Genomic DNA, 27,372 nt, shown 5'->3' with positions numbered 1-27,372 from the left:
TATGTATACATGTGTGTGTATACATGTGTTTATATACATATGTGTGTTTATGTGTGTGTGTATTTCTCATGCTTAAAATGTTGGATATTTTTGGCAACTAATTAGAAACTCCAGTCTATGGACTTTCATAAATATATATATATGGTCTAGCAATTCTCAAATTATGTTATATATGTTGTAGTTACATGACTATATAGTTTTTTGCTCACTAGTCTATTAGAGTTGCACATGGTGATAGAAGGGAGACACTCAATAATTATTCAATTGTTGAATGTATGAAGGTAGCATAGCAATCAAAGTTAACTCTCAACTCATGGATTTTCCAGTGCTGGGATAGGCATCCCTTTATGGTTGCATAAGCAGACATACATTTGTTTACTTTTCTTAGAGATTTATCTTTGGCTAGAGAATTGGGAGATAAAGTGAAAATAAAGCAAAGTAGTTAGATTTACTTATTCTTACATGAAAAATTCTTATTCTTCATATCATCATATTGAAAGTTATAAAATATTCATGAATTTGAATTTGGTTAGCAATACTTCATTGTATCTCTGCTACTCTTCGAAGACCACCTAGCTGGAGAAGCTGTCGGTTTATGTCAGCAGGGAGCAACCTCATCATACTGATCTGCTCAATGCATGTCAAGCAATTTGGCCTTTTATCAAATAAATATTCTAGAAAATAGCAAGCAATATTATTATAATCAGTTAAGGATGTAACCAACAAGGAAGGTGAAAACTATTCCTGAAGTTAACACCAATTATGACACAAAAATGCACTAATCTTAAAACAAAGTTAAATTTCATATTCTCATAATTAAAACCTCCACCCTTCAAAAACGTAATTAAATAAATAAGAAAACTCAAGCAAGATGGTCAAATAGATGCAGCCAGGAACAGCTTCTCTCACCTAAAGACACTAGACCATCAAGTAGACTGACACACACTGAACAGATCTTCAGAAAGGAGGCTTTAAGAGTGAAGAGAGGGGCCGGGTGCAGTGGCTCATGCCTGTAATCCCAGCACTTTGGGAGGCTGAGGCGGGCGGATCACGATGCTAGGAGATCGAGACCATCCTGGCTAACACGGTGAAACCCCATCTCTACTACAAATACAGAAATTAGCCGGGCGTGGTGGCAGGAGCCTGTAGTCCCAGCTACTGGCGAGGCTGAGACAGGAGAATGCCGTGAACCCGGGAGGCGGAGCTTGCAGTGAGCCGAGTTCCTGCCACTGCACTCCAGCCTGGGAGACAGAGCGAGACTCTGCCTCAAAAAAAAAAGGTGAAGACAGGGAAGAGGGAAGACACAGATCCTGGGCTTAAAGGAGAGGAAACTGGAAATCCTGCACAGGGTTGCTGAGTGCCAGGATTTGTTCCTGGCCCTGAGTTGCTTGTAGGAAAGGGGTGAGTGAAATAGGCATAGAGTGGCAAACTCTTACTATGAACCTCCAGCATCCTAGCTGTGGGAGACCCCATGACCCAGACAAACATCTGAGTTAGCAGGGAGAACTGAATGGAGAGTGTGCAGAGACAGAACTCCAGACTGCATGGAGCCTGGAGGGTTTGGCATGGCATAATGGCTTCAGTGGAGCATGGCCATGGGCGCCCAAACCTGAAAGTGAACCATTATTTCTCTAGGCAACTCCATCTTTTGTTGGCTGCTAGATCTGAACAGAGAAGGGTTGTCTTGGAAGTAGGATAGGGCCAGTCTTATCTGAGTACCCCAGTATCTGCTGGCGTCTCCCAGGGCCTCTATCTACCTGGCTGCACCTTCTTATAGTGCAGTGTCAGCTGCTCAACTGAAGCACTTGCTAAGGCCCACTGACATCTACAGTTCTTTCACCAGCAAATCTCACCTAATCCTCAGAGAGCTTTTGTTAATAGACCCCTGACAGTGCACACCCATCCACAGTCTCTGCCTGCTGGTGTGCACCTGCCCACAGTCTTTCCTTGCTGGCATGTAGTAACCAGCAGCCTCCCCCTTCCACCTCCCCAACATGCATGCATATGTGAACTGCCCAGCACCCCACCAGCGCACACACAAGCTGGGCCCACTATTGCCCCACTAGAACACATTTACTAAGAGCCCCCACTGAAATGTTGTTGTCAGCAGACTGGGAACACGTTGGCCCCAGCAGTGCTGCAGATGCTGAACCTCAAAGGGTCAGAACAAAAAGCTGCAGTCCTGTTTCTAGCTCACTAGGCACATTGCCCAGGAGTGCTGAGCTGAGCATTGGCCCACTGAAAGCATCCAGAAATGAAGCCAATCAACTAAACCCAACTTATACCACAGTCAAATACTCAAGGGCATCAAATAATATAAAAGCAAAAATCCCAATTCAAAAAACAACAGATTTAAATATTAAAGGAACATCAATCCACACAGATGAGAAAGGACCAGCACAAGAACTCTGGCAACTCTAAAAGATAGAGTGTCTTCTTTCCTCCAGATGACCACACTAGCTCCCCAGGAATGATTCTTAACAAAGCTGAAATAGCTGAAATGACTGACATAGAATTCAGAATCTGGATGGTAAGGAAGCCAAACCTACTGAAATTATTGCAAGAAATCAAAGAGGAAGGAGTCCTCCCTAAGTCATTCTCTGAGGTGGGCATCATTCTAATACCAAAAGCTGTCAGAGATACAATAGCAAAAGAAAACTACAGGCCAGTATTCCTAATGCACATAGGTGCAAAAGTTCTCAATCAAATACTAGCAAAACAAATTCAGCAGTTCACCATGATCAAGTAGGTTTTATTCCTGGGAGTCAAGGTTGTTTCAACATAGGTAAGTCAATAAATGATTCATCACATAAACAGAACCAAAAACAAAAACCATATGATAATCTCAATAGCCACAGAAAAGGCTTTCAATACAGTTCAACATCTTCAGGTTAAAAACCCTCAACAAACTAGGCATCAAAGGAACATACCTCAAAATATTAACATCTGTTAATGACAAATTCACAACCAATACTGTAATGAATGGGCAAAAGCTGGAAGCATTCACACTGAGAACTGGAACAAGACAAGATGCCCGCTGTCACTCCTCCTGTTTAACATAGTACTAGAAGTCCTAGCCAGAGCAATCAGGCAAGAGAAAGAAATAAAATGCATCCAAATTGGAAGAAAGAAAGTCAAACTCTCTTCCCAGATGATATGATTCCATACTTAGAAAATTCCACAGTCTCTGCCCAAAAGCTACTAGAACTGATAAACTCAGTAAAGGTTCAGGATGTGAAATCAATGTACAAATGTCAGTAGCATTTCTATACACCAATGATGTCCAAACTGGAAGCCAAATCAAGAATGCAATCCCATTTGCCATAGTCACATAAAGAATAAAATACTTAGGAATATAGCTAACCAGGGAGGTAAAACATCTCTACAGTAAGAATTATAAAACACTGCTGAAAGAAATCAAAGATGATACAAACAATTGGAAAAACATTCCATGGTCATGGATAGGAAGAATCAATATTGTTAAAATCAAAGTTGTTAAAGACAATTTACAGATTCAATGCTATTTTTATCAAACTACCAAAATCATTTTTCACAGAATTGGAATAAAACTATTTTAAAATTCGTATAGAACCAAGAGAGAGTCCAAGTAACCTAAAGAACCATAAGCAAAGGATGAAGCCAGAGGCATCTCACTACCCAACTTCAAAGTATACTACAAGACTGTAGTAACCAAAACAACATGGTACAGGTACAAAAACAGACATACAGACCAAAGGAACACCTTAGAGACCCAGAAATAAAGCTGCACACCTGCAATCATCTGATCTTCAATAAGGTCAACAATCACAAACAATAGGGAAAGGATTCCTTATTTAATAAATGTTTCTGGGGTAACTGTCTAGCCATAAGCAGAAGATTGAAACTGGACCACTTGCTTTCACCATATACAGAACTCAACTCAAGATGAATTTAAGACTTGCTTTGTAGCACACTGGATTTTAAAGCTTTCTATCTCTTAATAGGTACCCTTTTCTGCTTCCTGTTTTATTATTTTATTTTCTATTAATATTCCATTGCTTTTTCCCTTCTGATTTTGTGAGAACTTGCTATAGTCTAGTAGCCCTTCTCTATAATCTAGTAATAATATGATTATTTAGAAAGATGAGTTCTAGCTATTCTTCTTGGCTATTTGGGTAGCTAAACAGAAATTTACAACATACATACATACACAATGGTACTATTTTTTTTTCCCAGAAAAAAGCTGTGACTTTTTTCCTTTGTTAATTGAAGAGGAAAATCCCTATTTTTATATATGTCTCAAACAAATTAAATGCAGTTTGTATTTGGATAATTTGCAGAGACAATATTTTATCAAGATCTCCTGAACAGGAAACAACTCTTAAAAATTTTTCTCATAAATGGGCTGCAAATTTATCTTGCACTTCATTTTAATGCAAACCTTCATTCAAATCTAATATGCATAAGACACAGTTTTAATAGTGTAGTTCCCCAAGCCAAAATACATAGTGTCTCTACATTCAAAAAATTCAGTAATATGATCTCAACCATTACATTGTGTTGATAATTATTTTCCTGCTGTTTTCCATATAAACCTGAATAAGCTGTCTCTCCTACTTTCTTGCCTGTTCTATCCCGTTCACTCTGCCCAGAGCACTCTTTTTCCATCTCCTGTTTACCTGTGCAATCCTCCCTTTCGTTGTCAACTCAATGCCTTAGTTCTCTAAGTACTTTCTTAATCCTAAAGCCTGGAAAGGAATATACCTAAACAGCTGTTATAAATGGGATATGGGTACCCAGAAGTACTTCTGTCACTCCTTTATTAGAAGCTTATTTTCTACATTTTCAAACCCAAATGTAGGCGTCCCACTTTACTTTAAAAATAGAAAAGTCAGTAGGCTTGAAAAAAGCAGCCAATCAGTGTGAGAGGTAAGCAATAGGTGAATGGCCTCACAAATACAATCCATTTTTTAAAACACACCATGTTCTGTTTCTGTCTGAACAATCACATATCCCATCCCAATCAAGTAGAAATAAATATTACTGCCAAATTATGAATATGATAACTGCAGAGAACTATTCATTATCTATTGTCTGGCATCTTCTGTGTTTTACTCAAAGATAATTTTTAAAAATCAAACCAACCTTGTGAAAAATATACAAGATATCTAAATGTATTGTAGTCACTTTTTAAAAGTCACATAAAAAGAGAGCTACCATTAAATCTTCAAAAAAATTAAAACATATGTTGGAATGTAAAAAGTACCAGTATTTTAGTCTGAGAGGAGTGTTTTTGTCAAGAATGAGCTCCTGACTAATAAAGAAAAATTGTCTCTGGGTTATTTCAACATCACTAGAGCCCTAAATACAAATTAAAAAAAAAAGTTATTCTAATTATATTTAAATAACTTTCATAGACAGCTTAAATCCTAACTTCTTTGGGTAGGTTTCTGAGGAGTGCGTTCTCTAAAGATGCCCCTTACATTCATTTACATTTTAACTTGTAGCCATTTTATACCTCCACATGATGGCAGGCCTTTGCAAGAAACCACGCTAAATGTTTCATGTACCAAATGGGGGTGAGTAAAATTCCCTAGTTTATGAATGTGATACCTGCATATGCAGCCACAAAAATAATGAATGAGATTTGATTATTCTAATATAATTTCTAAGATGAAAATTTTAGACCCATTCAAAATGAAAGTACATATACATAAAATATTTTGTATATAAATTCAGGTGATTCCTATGCTTTAAGAGGCCATGGGGTACCCACCATGATGACTTTAAAACAAATGGTCCCAAGTTTCTTCGTATTCTTCCCTTTGAGAGATGGAGGTCAATGTCAATCTCCCTAAATCTAGGTGGCCTATGATTTATTTGTAGCCAAAAGAACCTGGCAGGAGTGACAATGCATGGCTAGCTCATAATAGTTGATTTATCTTTCACTTTATTTGCTGGAAGGAAAATTCATACTTGAAGTCCTGAACCTCTGCCTAAGAAGCCCATCTAATGCAAAACCACCATACTGTGAGAAAGCCAGTCCACATGGAGAGGCCATCTGTAGGTTCTCTGGTTGGCAGTCCTGGTCTTCGAGTCCTCCTCGTCTTGGTGCCAGGCATAGGAATGAATAAATCCTCACATGTTTCCAGCCTTGAGCGATCAAGAAAATTCTAGGTTTTGAACATTTTCAGCAGAAGAATCATGGGGCAGAGATAAGGAGCTCCTGTTGTATCATTTCTAACTTTCTAACCAGCATACCCATGAACAAATATGCAATGGGCTTTTGTTCATTTGTTTGTTTTGCTTTGTTATTTGTTTGTTTTTCTAACTAAATTTGGGATAATTTGCTATGTAGAAATGCTAATAACAGCAACCTGTGCTAAAAAGCTTATGTCTACAGAGAACAGGACTCTAGAAACACAGAGTTTGGCTGAACTCAGCTGGTCACCTAAGGGATTGAGAACAGAAACATTTTTGATATTCTGTCTATGCCTGGAAATGCAGCTTTATGAAAATGAACTAAAATTTTAAAAATTCGGTTCACCAAGTTAGCATGTGACAGCCTCAACTGTGACCTTTTAAAAGATATACAGAAATTCCAAATAAAAAGACATAAAATGATCATTAAAAGCAAAAAAAAAAAAAAAAAGTAGTACAGTTAATCCTCAGAGATCATACATTTGGAAATCCCTTTCCCAGTGATCATATTATTTCACCTCCTAGATTTGGCACTTAGCCAAGATATTTTCCTTGTACTGATCAGGATACATTAGGCTTGGGTGTGAAACTATATTAATCATTAGTGTCTTTGTGGCATAACATAAAAAGGTTCATGTATTTTCATAATGGATATTTAATGTATGTCTGGTGGTTCTGGAGGGTAGGGAAATTGTTCTGTTTAGTCATTCCATAATCAGACGGAAAGGACTCTTTCATCTTCTAGTAGCTCCATCATTGAAGACATGCATCTCTGCATTTTGATGAGAAAATATAAAAAAGAACTTAAGAATTATGTGAGATATTTTAGGGGCCAAGCTTGAAAGAATCTTAGAAAATATTTGCATATATATTTTTGGAACCCCCAGATAAAGTCTAAAATTTGACTATAAAACAAGCTGGAAATATAACCTTTCTGTGTACCCAAAAAAATAGAAAAAAAGGTCATGCATTTGGATGAGCACCTAACAATGACTTGTCAAATCCTGCTGGAAGCTAAATTCTGATATTTTATCAATTTTTTTACTCTACATCTCTTTTGGGTGTCTGGCAAATCTGACTCTAGACAATATTCATTTTTGGACCTTTTGTGATATGAATGAATGGCCTATTATATTAAGGGTTAGGTGATAATTAAATTCAAAGAACAAAAAATTTATCAGAAATTATGGGAGATAAGTTTAAAAATAAAAACACAATATTCTTTGATTCAAAGTAAAAATTTCACCCCATTTGGTATATTTTTTGACCAAAGGACATAAGGGAAAGACAAGAAGTGTAATTCATTGTATCATAAAGGTAATATGGCAGGGCACGGTGGCTCACACCTGTAATCCCAGCACTTTGGGAGGCTGAGGCGGGTGGATTACTTGGGGTCAGGAGATAGACACTAGGCTGGCCAACATAGTGAAACCCCATCTCTACTAAAACTACCAAAATTAGCCAGGCGTGGTGGCAGGCACCTGCAATCCCAGCTACTTGGGAGGCTGAGATGGGAGAATCAGTTAAACCTGGGGGACCAAGGTTGCAGTGAACCAAGACCGTGCCATTGCACTCTAGCCTGAGCAACAGGAGTGAAACTCCGTCTCAATCAATCAATCAATAAAAATAAACAAATAAAGGTGTAATACATTTGGGCAAACACAAAGTGAAGCAATTAGCACAAAAGCAGTTTTTTTTTGTCACTTTAATATGTAAATTCTGTGTTCTAAGACAGTACAATTCGTGATATTCTAAAGTCTCTATTTTTAGTATGGAAAATGATACACAATTAATTCTTCTGGTTAAACGTGTATTTTATTATTATTATTATTATTATTATTATTTTATTTATTTATTTTTTTTTGAGACGGAGTCTCACTCTGTCGCCCAGGCTGGAGTGCAGTGGCCGGATCTCAGCTCACTGCAAGCTCCGCCTCCCGAGTTTACGCCATTCTCCTGCCTCAGCCTCCCGAGTAGCTGGGACTACAGGCGCCTGCCATCTCACCCGGCTAAGTTTTTGTATTTTTTTAGTAGAGACGGGGTTTTACCGTGTTAGCCAGGATGGTCTCGATCTCCTGACCTCGTGATCCGCCCGTCTCGGCCTCCCAAAGTGCTGGGATTACAGGCTTGAGCCACCGCGCCCGGCCTAATTATTTCTAAGAGTATTATTTCTCAACAAAATCAAAGTAATTACTGATTGGTATGTTGGAAATGACCAAGCAAACAAACACTCTGGATGGATCTACAACTATGTAATAATCCCATTCATCAAAATTATTAACATCATTTTTCCTTACAGAAATGTTCTTAGTGCAGTAAAGATGTTGTTTATTCTTCAGAACTATTCGCTTAACAAGAGTGTAGTGACAACTGGTATTTAAATAATATCAAAATACATGAATAATAACAGATAAATTACCCAGTCATAATTTTTTTCTTTCTTCTAAGAGTAGCTTCTATTGAAATAATCATCACTCAGATAAAAATTATATAATCTGGAAAAGATGTTAAAAAAGCAACAATATGAAGGAACTGGAGAGAAACTTAAAGCAGGCAGAAACTGGAGGGAGATGGAGCCTGAAGAAAGGAATTGGACCAATTTATACTTGTGGTTGTCACTTTTTGCCGAAAAACACTTGGCAGGCTAGGAGGTGAGAGACAGTGAGTAGCGGTGTATTCAAACAAACAGTTATAGTCTTTCTAGCCTTAGGAATCAGAGAATAGATTTTAGTACTTCTTGCTTGGCTGGAAAGTGATAGAGGATATAAGATTTGTGGTTACAAGCTTGTTCGCCTGAAAGAACATACCTAGCTTTGGGAGTTGTGGGAGTGAGGAAGGCCACTATACCAGGAATATAGAATAATAAGTAAATGTTCATGATTATCAATATTATTAATATTATATTATTGGTTCCATTTATCTATCATGAAATGTCAGCCAGGCATTGATAGACATTTAAAAGAGATAAGTTACATACAAAAATATTTATAATGTAGTAGGGCAGAATATAATGCTAATTTTTATTTTTGAACATAATACAAAACAGATACAGAAAATCCCAAAAAACAAATTTATAGCTTAATGATTATTAAAATGTGTAGTCATTCTTGTAGCCATCACCCAGTAAAAACAGAACTCCACCAGATACCAACGAAACTTAAAGTACTTACATCCCAAGTACAAGCCCTGCCTCCTCCCATAAATAACCATCATCTGACTTTCAAAGTCACCACTACCTTGTATTTATTTCATAGTTTATTATCTTTTAAGCCCCTTTATTTTACACATCTCCCCTCAACCATTATTTTCCCTTACATTTAATCTGTTAAAGAACCCAGAGCATTTGATGTATATAAGTTTACAGAGAAACATCTTCTGTGTTCTCTGCAAATTGGGAGCTTAAAGCATAAATGTGGCCAGACTATTGCATTCTTTTATCAAGAGAAATCTAATGTCTGCTCTCTCTTTTTTTGATGTTAGCTGTTGTTCAAGCGTCATACCTACATCTATTATTTCATTTGGATTTGCAGAATAGTGATATTCTAAGTCTTTCAAAGATAAACCATATTGGAGATCAGTTAAACAGTGAGAACAAATTTTATTCAGTAATATGCTATTGCAGTAGAGAAAAGAGTCCAGCATGACCTGAATTCAACTTTGATTTTTATACATGTGACTGGGCATTTTAAAGATAGAATGAAGGAATGAGGAGGTGGGAGAAAGAGAAGAGGTGCTCAATAGTCAGGAATGTTAAGCATTCTTAAAAGCCAAGGCAGGAAGTGGGCATTGATCTGTGTGAAATTCATCTGGATTTGCTAACTGGCACTTATTGATGTTACGTTTTTACCACCTTAAACGCCAGAGTCTGGAAGCCGGGGTCCCAATCTTCAGGTACTAATTGGAATAAACTTTAATTTTTTTTTTCCAGCCTTTGAGGAAGACTGGTGTCATCCTAGAGTTGCGGCCCTGAGCTTTTAGAAACTGTTCGTGTTTTGTTCTAGTCTTTATAGGCCAAGACTGAGGGTTAGTAGAGAAATGGTTCAGAGGAGCCTGGCTTGAGTCAGGTGAAGGAGAAACTCTTTGTCATGTCTTTTCACTTATTAGTAAATGTAAAGGAACAATTCTCCTAATCTGCTATTTGATTATCCAGTGGTACCAAATTCATATAAAAAGGAAAGAGCTTTATCTTTCAAGTATAGGTTTTCTAGATAAAGAATTTTTCTTAATTATCTTTCAAATTATAATAATCCACTTCATTTGAGGTTTCACTTTCTGTGGTCTGTTACCTGGTCAGCCATTGTCTGAAAATATTAAATGGAAAATTCCGGAAATAAACAATTCATGAGTTTTAAATTGTGTGTTGTTCTGAGTGGTGCAATGAAATCTAGCACCATCCCACTCAGGCCCACTAAGAGGGAAATCATCTCTTCGCCCAGCATATCTAGGCTGTATATGCTACTATTCCATTAGTTACATAGTAATCCTCTTACTTATCAGGTAAGCTGTTGTGGTATCACAGTGCTTGTGTTCATGTAGCTCTTATTTTGCTCAATAATGGTCCCAAAGTGCAAGAGTAATGTTGGCATATCCCTATAACTATCCTGTTTTATTATTGTTATTGTTTGTCTTTATGCCTAATTTATGCATTAAGCTTTACCATAAGTATGTGGGCCTATGAAAAGGCAGTATATATGAGGTTTGATACTATCCACAATTTCAGGCATCCAGCAGGTCTTGGAACATGTCCTTTGCAAATAAGAAGTGACTATTGTCATTTAAAAAATATATTCTTGTGAATTCACTCATTTAAATCTCTTTGGTGGGTTTCAATAAATTTTTATCATCATCCTTTTTGAATATTAAATTGTTCCAATTTTTTCCAATAGGTTCTTCTTAGAGTTATAAATTATTTGTGTAAATTGATATGTGGATTATATACATAAAGATTAAAAGTAGTATTTGGGTTTTGTTTTTGAAAAATAGCCAGGTTGTTCTGTACCCAAACAAAAAACTTTTAAATCATTAAAGTACACCGTTAACTCCTTATGCTGTGTGTGTGTTTGTACATATGTGTGCATACATGTGTTTGTGTATGCATATTTGTTGATGAGTGTATCTGCACATGCATATGTGTTCCTGTATTTGTGCTTGGAGAAACTGGTCTCTCTTTCCGGAATTATCTGCCACTGACCTCAGTGTGGCTTTATTATATTTCTTTCCTTTGAATGTTTTAAATATTCATTCCAAGATCATCTGACCTAAACTTCTGCTACCAGGAAAGTTAATGATGATTTAATTTCCTTCCCCTTATAAATAACTACCTAGTTATTATATTTGGCTGGTCATCTAGAGAAAATAATTGAAATTCCAGTAGCTTGTATTACAGTGAGTATTGGTTTTCTGTTTTGATATTTTCAAGTACTGTATATGATATGATCATTCTACATGTCGTTTTGCATCATTCTATATATAGTTTTATATACTTTTAGGAAGCTTCTAAGTTTTTGTTTATTTCTAGTTTGTTCTATTTTGTGAAATTGCTTTTCTGTTTCAGAGACTCCTATTATTCATATGTTAGATATCTTTCCTCCAATCTAATTTTTATTACTTTCTTTTAAATGTGTGTGAACAAAATTTTTTTTCTTTATTTTATTTTACTTTCGCTCTGCCTTATCACCTTCTGTTTTTCTTGAGGCATTAGCTGTTGTTCATTCACTCAAGTGTTTCTTGTGTTTTACAGTTTGTTTATGAAATGATTTATTTTTCTCTTCTAATTATTTCCCTAGCTATATCACTTCAAATGTGTGTGTCTTCTAATTTTGATATATGATAGCTTCTATGTGTTACCTTTATTTTTAATATTTCTTTAGTTTGTTTTGAAATAAAAATTACAGTTTTGAGGTTTGCTCTGATCATGCCTTTTCTGCCATGCTTTTATTTTTCATATAATTTTTTATTGTAATGATCTGGTATTGTATTTGATTTTTCTGCTGCTTAATTTTTTGTAATGAATTTTCCTGAATGTTTAGAAGAATATGTGATTTAGAGTAACTTTCCTAACAGAGCTAGATCCCTCTTCTGTTGTTTTATTGTAAAATAAAACAAACAAACAAACAACAACAACAAAAACAATGGTATCTTGTTTTTGAGATTTCCTGACTCTGTCCTATTTCCCTACTTTCATTTGCAACTTCTGTTTCCACCATCTTTTCCCCCATACACTCAATTTTGATTCCATTATTGACAATTTCTCTTCAGTTTTGACCCTAAACTGGAAGGGAACTTTGGTAAGTCAGTTTAGAGAGTTAACAAGCAAGAACTACTCTAGCCTTCAGTATTACCATGTGTCTTGTTAGAGTCATTTGTTATTGGAAATGATAAATATTTTCACCTCTTTAGTTTTGGCTGATTTTCTCAGACTGGTCCATCCAACCTTGTAGTGATTGCCTTATTGGTAATTTGGAATCCTCCACATCTCAGGATCCCCAGATTCCCTGCTGTTTCCTGTCATTTATTTTGAGCAGATGCAGGTACGAGCCTCTTTGTTGCCCTTTGTATTTTATATTTTTATTTGTGTTTTGGACATAGTAGAGATATCTTGACACCTCTGTTGTAGATGTTTCTATTTGGTTTTGGTTCTGATATCTAAATGTCCTCTCTGTCTTTATAGAGGTATTCAAATGAGATGTGAAATCTATGCTGACACTGCCATCTTTCCCTCTAGAAAGTGTATCAGTACTAATCAGCAAATGCCTGGCCTAGTGCTTGGCTTATAGAGACTTAATAAGATATTTATTGACTCCACAAATGGAATTGATGTATAAAATCATTGATATATAAATAACTTTCTAAGTATTTGGTTACAAAACCACTTTCTCCTTTATGTTACTTGAATAGGAGATGGTGAGTCTCACCCTGTCACCAGTCTGATTTACTGTAGGATGACTATGCAATTTGTTTTACAAAACAAATGTACTTGGGTGTGAACTAGAATACTTGTAATAACTGTACTGGGGTAACAGGTGAAAATAAACAAACAAGGACATATTGTCCCTCTATTTATACTCAAGTCTTTTTTCTTAACCTGTTCAAAGAAGATCACATATACTCCCCAAGAGCACAATAGTCACCTCTCCAAATGTGAAGGTTTCTTATCTTACAATTAAAATTCTTTAAAATACATTAATTAATTTGGAAGCACAGGGAGCAATAAATTCCCAAGTGTGGTGATAAGACAGACTAATAGGGATAGATTATATTAGGTTTTAAGATTTACATTTAATTTGAAATTTTGTCAAATACCACATGTGGAACAATACTATCTACAAGAAATATATCAAAATAAGAATAAGAAATAGGTCCTATGAATAGTGACTATTGACCTGTTCCTGAGACACACTTAGGCAAGGCAGAATGAGAAGACTGGCAAAGACAGACTATGTATGTAGAATATAACCGAAAAACTAATTGTGCTCCATCATCTATTTTACTGACAAGGAAATACCTAGTGGAGGTGTAGTACTAATATCAGAACTCAATCTGTTAGAATAAATATTTTAGAAATCATCGATCCAAGCAAAACTATACAGTCCCAAAGTATCAATGTAGTGCCTGGACTGTCTACTATCTCATATGAACATTTATGTTCATAAGTAAATGTTCATAAAGTAAATAACATTTATGTTATTCTAATGCATTTCTGTGCTTTTTAGCTCATAAAATAGTTGCTACTATATATTTAATTTTATCTCTAAGAAAATATATAATACTTGATAACAATTTCTTTACCAAAAACTCAACAAAGAATATTTCTAAAAATACAAATTTTAAAAATCAGCTTTCAGCAACTATAATTTAAATTCACCTAAATAATTTAATGATGAAAATCCTACCTATATTAAGTGCTAAGATCTGAAGAGTTAATTTGTAGCAAGAACCTCATAGAAAAAATTTATTCTTGAATTTGTAGTCTTAAGCAAATGAAAATAATGAACATGTACACTGTTTTCCTTTCTATATTTATATTTTATTGGAGTTAAAATATACACAAGTACTAAAACAGTAGGCATTGCTCCTTATTTTACACTTTTATCTTGGATTATGTAGATACTCTTTCATGATATTATTTGTAAATTTAGACCACCTATGTATCCTTCCAGGGTATATTTTATGGACAATACTTGACTGTATTATTTTTCTTATGTAGAAAGAAAAATAATATGCCTTACTGGCATAATTATGTCAATATTATGATAAATAATTTGGAAAAAATATATCTATATATGTATATATAGAGAATTTCTAGGACTCTGTAACTTTCTCCTTTTGTTTTTCTTTTGATAAATTCAATCTGACTTTCTTCTTCAAGAAACTCTGCTGTGCAGTGTGCTACATCTTAGCTTTGCTCTTTGAAGCTTCTTTCACGTTACTAGGCCACAAACCAGTGTTTTGCATTCCATTTATCCCTACTGGCATAGTGAAGTGCTCACAAATGGGCTCCTCAATCTTAATCAGAATGTTTTGGAGCTCAGCCACAATCACCCACATGAAGCCCTTTGGCCATAAGAGGCTGTGATGACCACTCATCCTCCTTTTCACTCATGACTGTGAAATGGATAGGTTGTCCAAAAACAGAGTTTGCCATCATATCTGTATCATTTAAAAGTGATATATCTATTGCTATAATGTGTGTGTATGTGGCAGGGGACTTCTACTCCGTGTATGACCTTTTAATTATTGTAGGAAAATTATTGCACTCCCAACTGTTGGCCAGGTGGCTTAATTATACTAAATTAGCTTTATTCTTAGAGTTTATTTACTCATGGCATTTGAATATTGTGGTGGAAGAACCCTTCCTGTAATCAAAAACATATTTTACTTTGTTCTATGAAGCCTACAAGGGACAGGGGAAGCAGTAGAATTCTCCTTTTATAATGTAGGAATTCACAACAATATTTAGATTAGCTCATCCAAGTACAATGAGATCTTTGATATAACAAAACAAGAGTTTTCCTATTGTCTATGAATATCACCTGATAATAAAAAGCCAAAGTCAACAATGACAATAGACTTATTCTCTACCATACCTATCAACACAAATATATACACTCAGATATGCACACAGTCTCATATACTCTCATATACTCTGGAATAATTATGTCAATACTATCATGATAACAAATAATATATTATTCAATTATGTATATAATTATATATAACAAATTATATATGTGTATATATATATCTCTCCCCAAATCATTTCTCATATATATATAATATACAGAAAGAGAGATATTTCAGGACTCTATAATTTTCTCCTTTGGTACTGTTTGGCTTACAAAGACTTAATAAAGTATTTATTGAATCCACAACATAATTGATGTATACATTAATTCACATACAAATAATTGTCTAATAGTTAAAAGCAAACTATCTCCTAACAGCACATCTCTGTTAGTTATATATTGCTGTTTCAAAAGTTCCACAGAACTTAGAGCTGTATAACAAACACTTACTATCTCATAGTTTCTTTGGATTGGGAATCTGGAAATGTACGGATCTTCTTCCTTAGGATTTCTCACATGCTTAAATTGAGGTGGTGGCTGTATGATAGTGACTCCACAGCTTATCTGGGAAAGGATTCCTTCCCAAGATCAAATGGTCATTGGCAGTATTTAATTTCTTACTGGCTGTTGGACTGAGATCCTCAGTTCTTAGCTTGCTCTTGGATAAAGGCTGACCCAAATTACTTGCCAGGCAGGTTCTCCAACACGACAGCTTGTATCAAGTCAAGAAGGCAAAAGAGTTTGCTAGCAATATGAGATCATAATCCTTTGTAACATAATCATAGAAGAGAAGGGATATTGCATCAACCTTTTCATGTTCTATGCTTAAAGAAATCCACTAGGTTCAACCCAACCTCAAGGGGGTGGGGAGTTACACAAGGGTGTGATTATCTGGAGGTAGAGATCACAGGGGCGGTTTTATTTTTAATTTTTAAGGCAATAGAGTTTTACTAGACCCTCCTTTGGAATTAAAAAGGAAAATATTAGGCTCCCACATTTTTAAGCGTTAAAATTTAGACCAGCAGAGGGGGCGCCCAAGATGGCTGAATAGGAACAGCTCCAGCCTCCAGCTCCCAGCATGAGCGACACAGAAGACAGGTGATTTCTGCATTTTCAACTGAGGTACCGGGTTCACCTCACTGGGCTGTGTCAGACAGTTGGTGCTGGTCAGCTAGTGCAGCCCGACCAGTGAGAGCTGAAGCAGGGCCAGGCATCACCTCACCTGGCAAGTGCAAGGGGGAAGGGAATTCCTTTTCCTAGCCAAGGGAAACTGAAACACACAACACCTGGAAAATCCGGTAACTCCCACCATAATACTGCACTTTACCAAGGGTCTTAGCAAACAGCACACCAAGAGATTATATCCCACACCTGGCCTGGAGGGTTTCACGCCCACGGAACCTCCCTCATTGCTAGCACAGCAGTCTGAGATCTAACTGCAAGGTGGCAGCGAAGCTGGGGTAGGGGCCCCTGCCATTGCTGAGGCTTAAGTAGGTAAACAAAGCTGTTGGGAAGCTCGAACTGGGTGGAGCCCACTGCAGCTCAAGGAGGCCTGCCTGCCTCTGTAGACTCCACCTCTGGGGACAGGGCATAGCTAAACAAAAAGCAGCAGAAACCTCTGCAGATGTAAATGTCCATGTCTGACAGCTTTGAAGAGAGCAGTGGTTCTCCCACCACACAGGCTGAGATCTGAGAATGGACAGACTGCTCAAGTGGGTCCCTGACCCCTGAGAAGCCTAACTGGGAGATATCCCCTACTAGGTGCAGATGGACACCTCACACCTCACACAGCTGGGTACAACTCTGAGACAAAGCTTCCAGAGCAAGAATCAGACAGCAACACTCGCTGTTCAGCAGTATTCTATCTTCTGCAGCCTCTGCTGCTGATACCCAGGCAAACAGGGTCTGGAGTGTACCTCAAGCAAACTCCAACAGACCTGCAGCTGAAGGTCCTGACTGTTAGAAGGAAAACTAACTAACAGAAAGGACACCCACACCAAAACCCCATCAGTGCGTCACCATCATCAAAGACCAAAGGAAGATAAAACCACAAAGATGGGGAAAAAGCAGTGCAGAAAAGCTGGAAATTCAAAAAATCAGAGTGCATCTCCCCCTCCAAAGGAACACAGCTCATCACCAGCAATGGAACAAAGCTGGACAGATAATGACTTTGACAAGTTGAGAGAAGAAGGCTTCAGTCGATCAAACTTCTCAGAGCTAAAGGAGGAACTACGTACCTGGCACAAATAAACTAAAAACTTTGAAAAAAGAATGGAAAAATGGGCAACTAGAATAACCAATGCAGAGAAGTCCATAAATGAACTGATAGAGATGAAAACCATGACACGAGAACCACATGATAAATGCACAAGCTTCAGTAACGGACTCAATCAACTGGAAGAAAGAGTATCAGTGATTGAAGATCAAATGAATGAAATGAAGCAAGAAGAGAAGTTTAGAGAGACACACATAGAAGTTGCAGAGACACACGTAGGGTCAAAATAAAGGGATGGAGGAAGATGTACCAAGCAAATGGAAAACAAAAAAAAGCAGGGGTTGCAATCATAGTCTCTGGTAACACAGACTTTAAACCATCAAAGATCAAAAGAGACAAAGGAGGACATTACATAATGGCAAAGGGATCAATTAATAAGGAAGAGATAACTATCTTAAATATATATGCACCCAATACAGGAGGACCCAGATTCATAAAGCAAGTCCTTAGAGACTTACAAAGAGACTTAGATTCCCATACAATAATAATGCCAGACTTTAACACCCCACTGTCAACATTAGACAGATAAATGAGACAGAAAGTTAACAAGGATATCCAGGAATTGAACTCAACTTTGCACCATGCGGACCTAATAGACATCTACAGAACTCTCCACCCCAAATCAACAGAATATACATTCTTCTCAGCACCACATCACACTTATTCCAAAATTGACCACATAGTTGGAAGTAAAGCACTCCTCAGCAAATGTAAAAGAACAGAAATTATAATAAACTGTCTCTCAGACAACAGTGCAATCAAACTAGGACTAGGACTAAGAAACTCAATCAAAACCACTCAACTACATGGAAACTGAACAACCTGCTCCTGAATGACTACTGGGTACATAACAAAATGAAGGCACAAATAAAGATGTTCTTTGAAACTAATGAGAACAAAGACACAACATACCAGAATCTCTGGGACACATTTAAAGCAGTGTGTAGAGGGAAATTTATAGTACTAAATGCCCACAAGAGAAAGCTGGAAAGATCTAAAATTGACACTCTAACATCACAATTAAAAGAACTAGAGAAGCAAGAACAAACAAATTCAAAAGCTAGCAGAAGGCAAGAAATAACTAAGATCAGAGCAGAACTGAAGGAGATAGAGACACAAATAACCTTCCAAAAAATCAATGAATCCAGGAGCTGTTTTTTTGAAAAGATAAACAAAATTGATAGACTGCTAGCAAGACTAATAAAGAAGAAAAGAGAAATAATCAAATAGATGCAATAAAAAATGATAAAGGGGATATCACCACTGACCCCACAGAAATACAAACTACCATCAGAGAATACTATAAACACCTCTACGCAAATCAACTAGAAAACCTAGAAGAAATGGATAATTTCCTGGACATAAGTGTTCCACTCTTCCAAGACTAAACTAGGAGGAAGTTGAATCCCTGAATAGACCAATAGCAGGCTCTGAAATTGAGGCAATAATTAATAGCCTACCAACCAAAACAAGTCCAGAACCAGATGTATTCACAGCCGAATTCTACCAGAGGTACAAGGAGGAGCTGGTACCATTCCTTCTAAAACTATTCCAATCAATAGAAAAAGAGGGAATCCTCCCTAACACATTTTATGAGGCCAACATCATCCTGATACCAAAGCCTGGCAGAGACACACACAAAAAAAGAGAATTTTAGACCAATATCCCTAATGAACATCGATGCAAAAATCCTTAATAAAATACAGGCAAACCGAATCCAGCAGCACATCAAAAAGCTTATCCACCATGATCAAGTGGGCTTCATCCATGGGATTCAAGGCTGGTTCAACATACACAAATCAAAAAATGTAATCCAGCATATAAACAGAACCAAAGACAAAAACCACATGATTATCTCAGTAGATGTAGAAAAGGCCTTTGACAAAATTCAACAGCCCTTCATGCTAAAAACTCTCAATAAATTTGGTATTGATGGAATGTATCTCAAAATAATAAGAGCTATTTATGACAAACACACAGCCAATATCATACTGAATGGGCAAAAACTGGAAGCATTCCCTTTGAAAACTGGCACAAGACAGGGATGCCCTCTCTCGCCACTCCTATTCAACATAGTGTTGGAAGTTCTGGCTAGGACAATCAGGCAAGAGAAAGAGATAAAGGTATTCAGTTACGAAAAGAAGAAGTCAAATTGTCCCTGTTTGCAGATGACATGATTGTATACATAGAAAACCCCATTGTCTCAGACCCAAATCTCCTTAAGCTGATAAGCAACTTCAGCAAAGTCTCAGGATACAAAATCAATGTGCAAAAATTACAAACATTCTTATACACCAGTAACAGACAAAGAGAGAGCCAAATCATGAATGAACTCCCATTCACAATTGCTTCAAAGAGAATAAAATACCTAGGAATCCAACTTACAAGGGATGTAAAGGACCTCTTCAAGGAGAACTATAAACCATAGTTCAGTGAAATAAAAGAGGACACAAACAAATGGAAGAACATACCATGCTCATGGATAGGAAGAATCAATATCGTGAAAATGGCCATACTGCCCAAGGTAATTTATAGATTCAATGCCATCCCCATTAAGCTACCAATGATTTTCTTCACAGAATTGGAAAAAACTACTTTAAAGTTCATATGGAACCAAAAAAGACCCCGCATTGCCAAGACAATCCTAAGTCAAAAGAACAAAGCTGGAGGCATCATGCTACCTAACTTCACACTATACTACAAGGCTACAGTAACCAAAACAGCATGGTACTGGTACCAAAAAAGAAATCTATAACAAAGGAACAGAACAGAGCCCTCAGAAATAATACCGCACATGTACAGCCATCTGATCTTTGGCAAACATGATAAAAACAAGAAATGGGGAAAGAATTCCGTATTTAATAAATGGTGCTGGGAAAATTGGCTAGCCGTAAGTAGAAAGCTGAAACTGGATCCTTTCCTTACTCCTTATACGAAAATTAATTCAAGATGGATTAGAGACTTAAATGTTAGACCTAAAACCATAAAAACCCTAGAAGAAAACCTAGGTAATACCATTCAGAACATAGGCATGGGCAAGGACTTCATGTCTAAAACACCAAAAACAACAGCAACCAAAGCCAAAATAGACAAATGGTATCTAATTAAACTAAAAAGCTTCTGCACAGCAGAAGAAACTACCATCAGAGTGAACAGTCAACCTATAGAATGGGAGAAAAATTTTGCAATCTACTCATGTGACAAAGGGTTAATATCCAGAACCTGCAAAGAACTCAATCAAATTTACAAGAAAAACAACCCCACCAAAAAGTGGGCAAAGGATATGTACAGACACTTCTCAAAAGAAGACATTCATACAGCCAACAGACACATGAAAAAATGTTCATCATCACTTACCATCAGAGAAATGCAAATCAAAACCACAATGAGATACCACCTCACACCAGTTAGAATGGCAATCATTAAAAAATCAGGAAACAACAAGTGCTGGAGAGGATGTGGAGAAATAGGAATGCTTTTACACTGTTGGTGGGACTGTAAACTAGTTCAACCATTGTGGAAAACAGTGTGGCGATTCCTCAAGGTTCCAGAACTAGAAATACCATTTGACCCAGTCATCCCATTCCTGGGTATATACCCAAAGGATTATAAATCATGCTGCACACGTATGTTTATTGCGGCTCTATTCACAATAGCAAAGACCTGGAGTCAACCCAAATGTCCATCAGTGACAGACTCGATCAAGAAAATGTGGCACGTATGCACCATGGAATACTATGCAGCCATGAAAAAGGATGAGTTCGTGTCCTTTGCTGGGACATGGATGCAGCTGGAAACCATCATTCTCAGCAAACTATTGCAAGAACAGAAAACCAAACACGGCATGTTCTCACTCAGGTGGGAATTGAACAATGAGATCACTTGGACATGGGAAAGGGAACATCTCACACCGGGGTCTATTGTGGGGAGGGGGCAAGGGGAGGGATAGCATTAGGAGATATACCTAATGTAAATGACGAGTTAATGGGTGCAGCACACCAACATGGCACATGTATACATATGTAACAAACCTGCATGTTGTGCACATGTACCCTAGAACTTAAATTATAATAATAAAAAAAAGAAACCTAATAAGATGCTGTATTCTTAAATTTTACATAAAAATTTCCGTTAAAATAAAATAAAATTTAGACCACTGTCTCGGCCTGAGTAGTGTCATTGCTTAGATACAGTGAATATGGAGACCCCCAGGGACTGAACCTCATAAGACGATAAAGGTCTAGTCCTGGTCCTATCACTAATAGGCTGTGTGACCTTGAACAAATGGTTCCAACTATATGACTCAATTTCCTCATGATTAAAAAAAAAAAAAGCCGGGCGCAGTGGCTCAAGCCTGTAATCCTAGCACTTTGGGAGGCCGAGACGGGCGGATCACGAGGTCAGGAGATCGAGACTATCCTGGCTAACATGGTGAAACCCCGTCTCTACTAAAAAATACAAAAAACTAGCCGGCCTAGGTGGCGGGCGCCTGTAGTCCCAGCTACTCAGGAGGCTGAGACAGGAGAATGGCATGAACCTGGGAGGCGGAGCTTGCAATGAGCTGAGATCCAGCCACTGCACTCCAGCCCGGGCGACAGAGCGAGACTCCGTCTCAAAAAAAATAATAATAATAAATAAAAAATAAAAATAAATAAAAAATAAAAATAAAAAGGAAAGAATTGTTCTTGACCTTCCCCAGGTCCTAGTACATGGAGATAGTACATGCACCCAGAAAGACTGATGAGGATGTAGAGAAACTGATACCCTCATACACTACTAGTGGGAATGTTAAGTGACATAGTTGCTGTAGAAAAAGTTGCTGTTGATGTAGAGAAATTGAAACCCTCATCCACTGCTAGTGGGAATGTAAAATAGCATAGTTGCTGTGGTCAAAGGTCTGGCAGTTCCCCAAAAAGTTAAACACAGAGTTACTATATGACCTAGCAATTTCATGCCTACGTATTAGGTTGGTGTAAAAGTAATTGTGGTTTCTACCATTAAAAGTAATGGCAAAACCACAATTACTTTTGCACCAACTTTTTCCCCAAAGAAATGAAGAAATACATTCACATAAAACTTGTGCAAATTCATAGCATCATTATTCTTAATAGCCAGAAAATAGAAACACTCCAAATGTTAATCAACTAATGAATGGATAAAAAAATGAGGTCTATCCATCCATACAATGAAATATTGCTCAGCCATAAAAATGAATGAAGAACCATGCTTAACTAGGATGACCCTATAAAACATTATGCTTAGTGAAAGAAGTCAGTCACAAAAGACTGTGTTGTATTTTTTCATATATATGAAAAGTCCAGAAGAGCTCAATCTTATTTAGAAAGTAGATTCATGATTGCCTAGAACTAGGGGATCTGGGGATGGGGGAGGTAGGGGAATGATAACTAAAGAGTCCAAAGTTTCTTTTGGGATGATGGCACTGTTGTAAAATTGATTGTAATTCTGTGAATTGATTGTGGTTCTGTGAATTTGCTGAAAATCATAGAATTGTACACTAGAAATGAGTAAACTATATGGTATGTTAATTATGTCTCAATAAAAATATTATTAACCTCCTCTCCCCTTTCTAGGGGAGGTTTTAGAGATCTGTTTTTCACACTGATTAAAGGAAAGTACTTGCTAAGAGCTGGACAAATCAGTTCTGTAATCATTGACTCATTACCCATTTTGACTAATTGAATTTTCAGAACCTGATACTGAGATGGAGTTTACGAAGTAAAATGTTCATTAAAGGGATGCATCAGACTGGAGCTAAAGAGCTGTGACTATGGAATATAAAATTAACTTTTGATTGTATTCTATTATATCTGGTCCTTTCATATGGAGTAAGACTTTTGATGTGATCACTTGAAATGCATAGATATCTAATAGTGAAATTCAAGAGTGTTTTGTTTCTTAAATTTCTGATAAAAGACTCAACTTCAACACGAAAATTCCAGAACCAATTGAAATTAAATATAGGCAAATAAATAACTGTTTTCCTTCACTTCTTCATAAGTATCTTCATTAGTTCTTCATTAATATCTCTCCCCTTGTCTAATTGGAATGTTGTTTTTAATTTTAATAGTCCCTTATGAAACTCAGTATTGTTGTCTCAGATATGGAGGTTATAATCCTGGCACATGCTAGTATTATGAGAAAAAATTAAATGAAACAATAAATGCGGAATGTCTGGGTCAGAGCAGGTGCTTTTATGAATACAGGAAGGATAGCGACAGATACCTCAGTGATTTGTTGAGGTTCAATGCCATTTTAGCGATAATCTGAAACACCCTTTTTAGTCTGTTTCAGTATACAGAGGCAGGAAAACAGTCACATACAGAATATACCTGGAAAAATTGCCAACTCTATCTCTGAGTTAGGTAGAGAAAGAACTTCCTAGATTGTTTTTAATACTACAACACAGGAAGCAGACTAGCTTATAAATATATTATTGAATAAAGAAAATATATCTCCTTTACATACAAAATATCTTTTATCCTTTTAAGATCCAATAATAACATAGGCTTCAGCAATGTAAACTGTGTTATATTTTGAAATATCTAAGCTACATTTCTCTATAATAGTATCTTTTATTACATTTTGCCTGAAACTGCATGCCAAATTATTTAAACTTAAGGCAGCATACGAAAGACAGCATTTGCCTAGCACTATTCTTTTTCTCCAGAGATAAGTATAAAATGATATGTGATGGTCTATTTTATGCTTATTCTAGTATAAAAGCACTAAAATATCAAAGCAGAAAAAAAGAAAGCAATATTTGATCACTTTTCCCTGGCATGCCCACCACCTTATGGTATTGATAAAACTGAAAAACCCCAAAAGTTATACCAGTCTTTGTTTTTATGTTTACCTTTAAAAAGCTGTGAAACTGAACTCTACTTCTAACAAAGTAGTCCTAAATATGAAGGAAATTTTTTAATATGTCAAATTGTCCTACTGATATTTATACTTAGAAAATATACAATGTAGAATAAAGATAATTAATGCTATTATTTCCTCTTCATTGCCTTCTGCTTAAGTGTATACCATTACGTGATATTTTAACGCAATTATTCACAATAAAATGTGATGATTTCCATTCAAAATTATAACCAAATTGACACCATTAAAATTAACCAAATGAGCCCACTACCTGTACATCTGTTGGTAAAAGTAAAGGGAATTGACAAGATCTCGAAGAAGTCAATCACTGTGAAAGTCATGCTACTGCCCTTCCATTATTACTTTTTCCACACTGGCATCCATTAAGTCATTCCATATTTGATGTGTATATTATATCTACTACACACTGTGCTTGACACTGGATAGGAAGCAAAGATTAGGTTTTATAACTTCACCTCACCTCACCTCATCCATTCATGAAGACTGGAGAAGAATTTAACACTGGAATATCATACAGCATAATATAATTGCCATTGAAGAGTTTATAGAAATGATACTTGGGATTCCAAAAGAGTAAAACAATCCATTGTAAGAATTAGAAAGTTTTTGTGGAGAAGATAGGATTTAGACTGGACTTGGAATGAGTGGAGAGAGTTTCAGTTTCTGGGGAAAAGATGATAGGCAGTTTAGCAGAAAAGGAGTAAGCAAAAGCATGGAGTGCATGTTGTGGTTTGCTTAGGAACTAGCATGCATCTTACAGAGCAGAACCATAGGAAACAAGACCAAGTATGGGTGCGGGAAGGCAAGATAATTGGTTTCAAGTATCTTTCTCAAAGTAGTGGGAAATCAGAATAAATAACTCAAACTTAATTTACAAAAACAAGAGAGCCTTGTAAAGTTTTGTTAATAGGAGAATGTTGATTTTGGTAACCAGCCTCCAAGATACCCCACAATGATTCTAGCTTACTGGCATACATACAATTTTATGGTACCCTCCCCTACTTCGTAGCATACTACAATTTTGTCTTTGTAACTAACTGAATATGGCAGAAGTGACATACACCCCCTCCAAGATTAGATTATAAAACATACTATGATTTCAATCTTGCTCTTTCTCTTTCATTTTTTGTCTCCCTCACTCTTCCCTCATACTTGGGAAGCCATGTCATAAACCCTATGGAGAGGCACACATGATAAAGAACAGAAGCCTCCTGCCAACAGTCACGCAGTTAAGACTGAAAGCACATCTTCTAGCTGCAATCAAGTCTGACACACTATAGCCCACTTAACACCTTAACTGCAACCACATGAGAGACCCTGAACTACAAGTGCCCTGCAAAATTTCTCCCAGATTTCTGAGTCTCAGAAACTATATGAATAATAATTGTGTGTTGTTTTTAGGGTGACAAATTTGAAGATTATTTGTTATGCAACAATAAACGACTACCACAAAGGTGGATGAATTTAACACTATTAAGTTACTCATATGGCAGTAGAATTCTGGGTAGATTAAGAGAGAACACCACAATAAATGAGAAGACCAATGTTAGTAATGTACTATGTACTTATTATACATTTCCTCATTTAGTGACCCAGATAATCTTTTAAGAGATATGCTATTTCTATTTTATTTTATTTTGCACTATTACTTTTTTTTAACTTTTATTTTGGGTTCAGGGATACATGTGCAGGTTTGCTACATGGGTAAACTACATGTCATGAGGGTTTGGTGTAGAGATTATTTCATCATCCAGGGAATAAGCATAGTACCTAGTAGGTAGGTTTTCAATCCTCACCCTCTTCCCATCCTCCACCTTCAAGTAGGCCCTGCTGTCTTTTGTTTCTTCTTTGTGTTCATATGTACTCAATGTTTAGTTGCCACTTATAAGGGAGGACACGTGATGATTAGTTTTCTGTTCCTGTGTTAGTTTGCTTTGAATAATGGCCTCCAGCTCCATCCATGTTGCTGCAAAAACATGATCTCATTCTTTTTTATGGTTGTGTTGTATTACATGGTGTATATGTACCACATTTTCTTTATCCAGTCTACCATTGATGGGCATCTTTGCTATTGTGAATATAACTGCAATAAACATACACATGCATATATCTTTAAAGTAGAATGATTTATATTATTTGGGGTATATTCTTCCTAATGGGATTACTGGCTCAAAAGGTAATCCTGTTTTAAGTTCTGTGAGAGATCGCCAAACTGTTTTCCACAATGGCTGAACTAATTTACGTTCCCACAAGCAGGATATATGCATTATCTTTCCTCTGCAACCTCACCAGCATCTGCTTTTTTTTTTTGTAGTCATTTTAACTGATGTGAGGTGGTATCTCATTGTGGTTTTGATTTGCATTTTTCTAATGATTAGTGATAGTGAGAATATTTTCATATGCTTGTTGGCCACGTGTATGTCTTCTTTTGAAAACTGATTATGGGATTTCTGGGTTGAATGGTAATTCTGTTTTAAGATCCTTGAGAAATTACCAAACTGCTTTCCACAATGGCTGAACAAATTTACATTCCCAGAATGTCCTTATGTCCAGAATGGTATTTCCTAGGTTATGTTCCAGGGATTTTATAGTTGTAGGTTTTATATACCTCTTGAATTGATTTTTGTATATGGTGAAAGGAAGGGGTCCCATTTCAGTTTTCTGCATATGGCTAGCCAGTTATCCCAGAATCACTTATTGAATGGGGAGTGCTTTCCCCATTGCTTGTTTTGTTCACATTGTCAAAGATCAGGATGGTTGTAGGTGTGTGACATTATTTCGTGGCTCTTTTGTCTGCTTTTGTACCACTACCAGGCAGTTTTGGTTACTGTAGCCTTACAGTACAGTTTGAAGTCAGGTGTTTGTGATGCTTCCAGTGTTGTTCTTTTTCTTCTGGATTGCCTTTGTTATTTGGGTTCATTTTTGGTTTCATATAAATTTTAAAAT

This window comes from Trachypithecus francoisi, unplaced genomic scaffold (assembly GCF_009764315.1).
Source record: "Trachypithecus francoisi isolate TF-2019V2 unplaced genomic scaffold, Tfra_2.0 Lachesis_group9, whole genome shotgun sequence".
In the NCBI taxonomy this organism is placed as follows: Eukaryota; Metazoa; Chordata; class Mammalia; order Primates; family Cercopithecidae; genus Trachypithecus; species Trachypithecus francoisi.
This window is presented reverse-complemented; position numbering follows the sequence as displayed.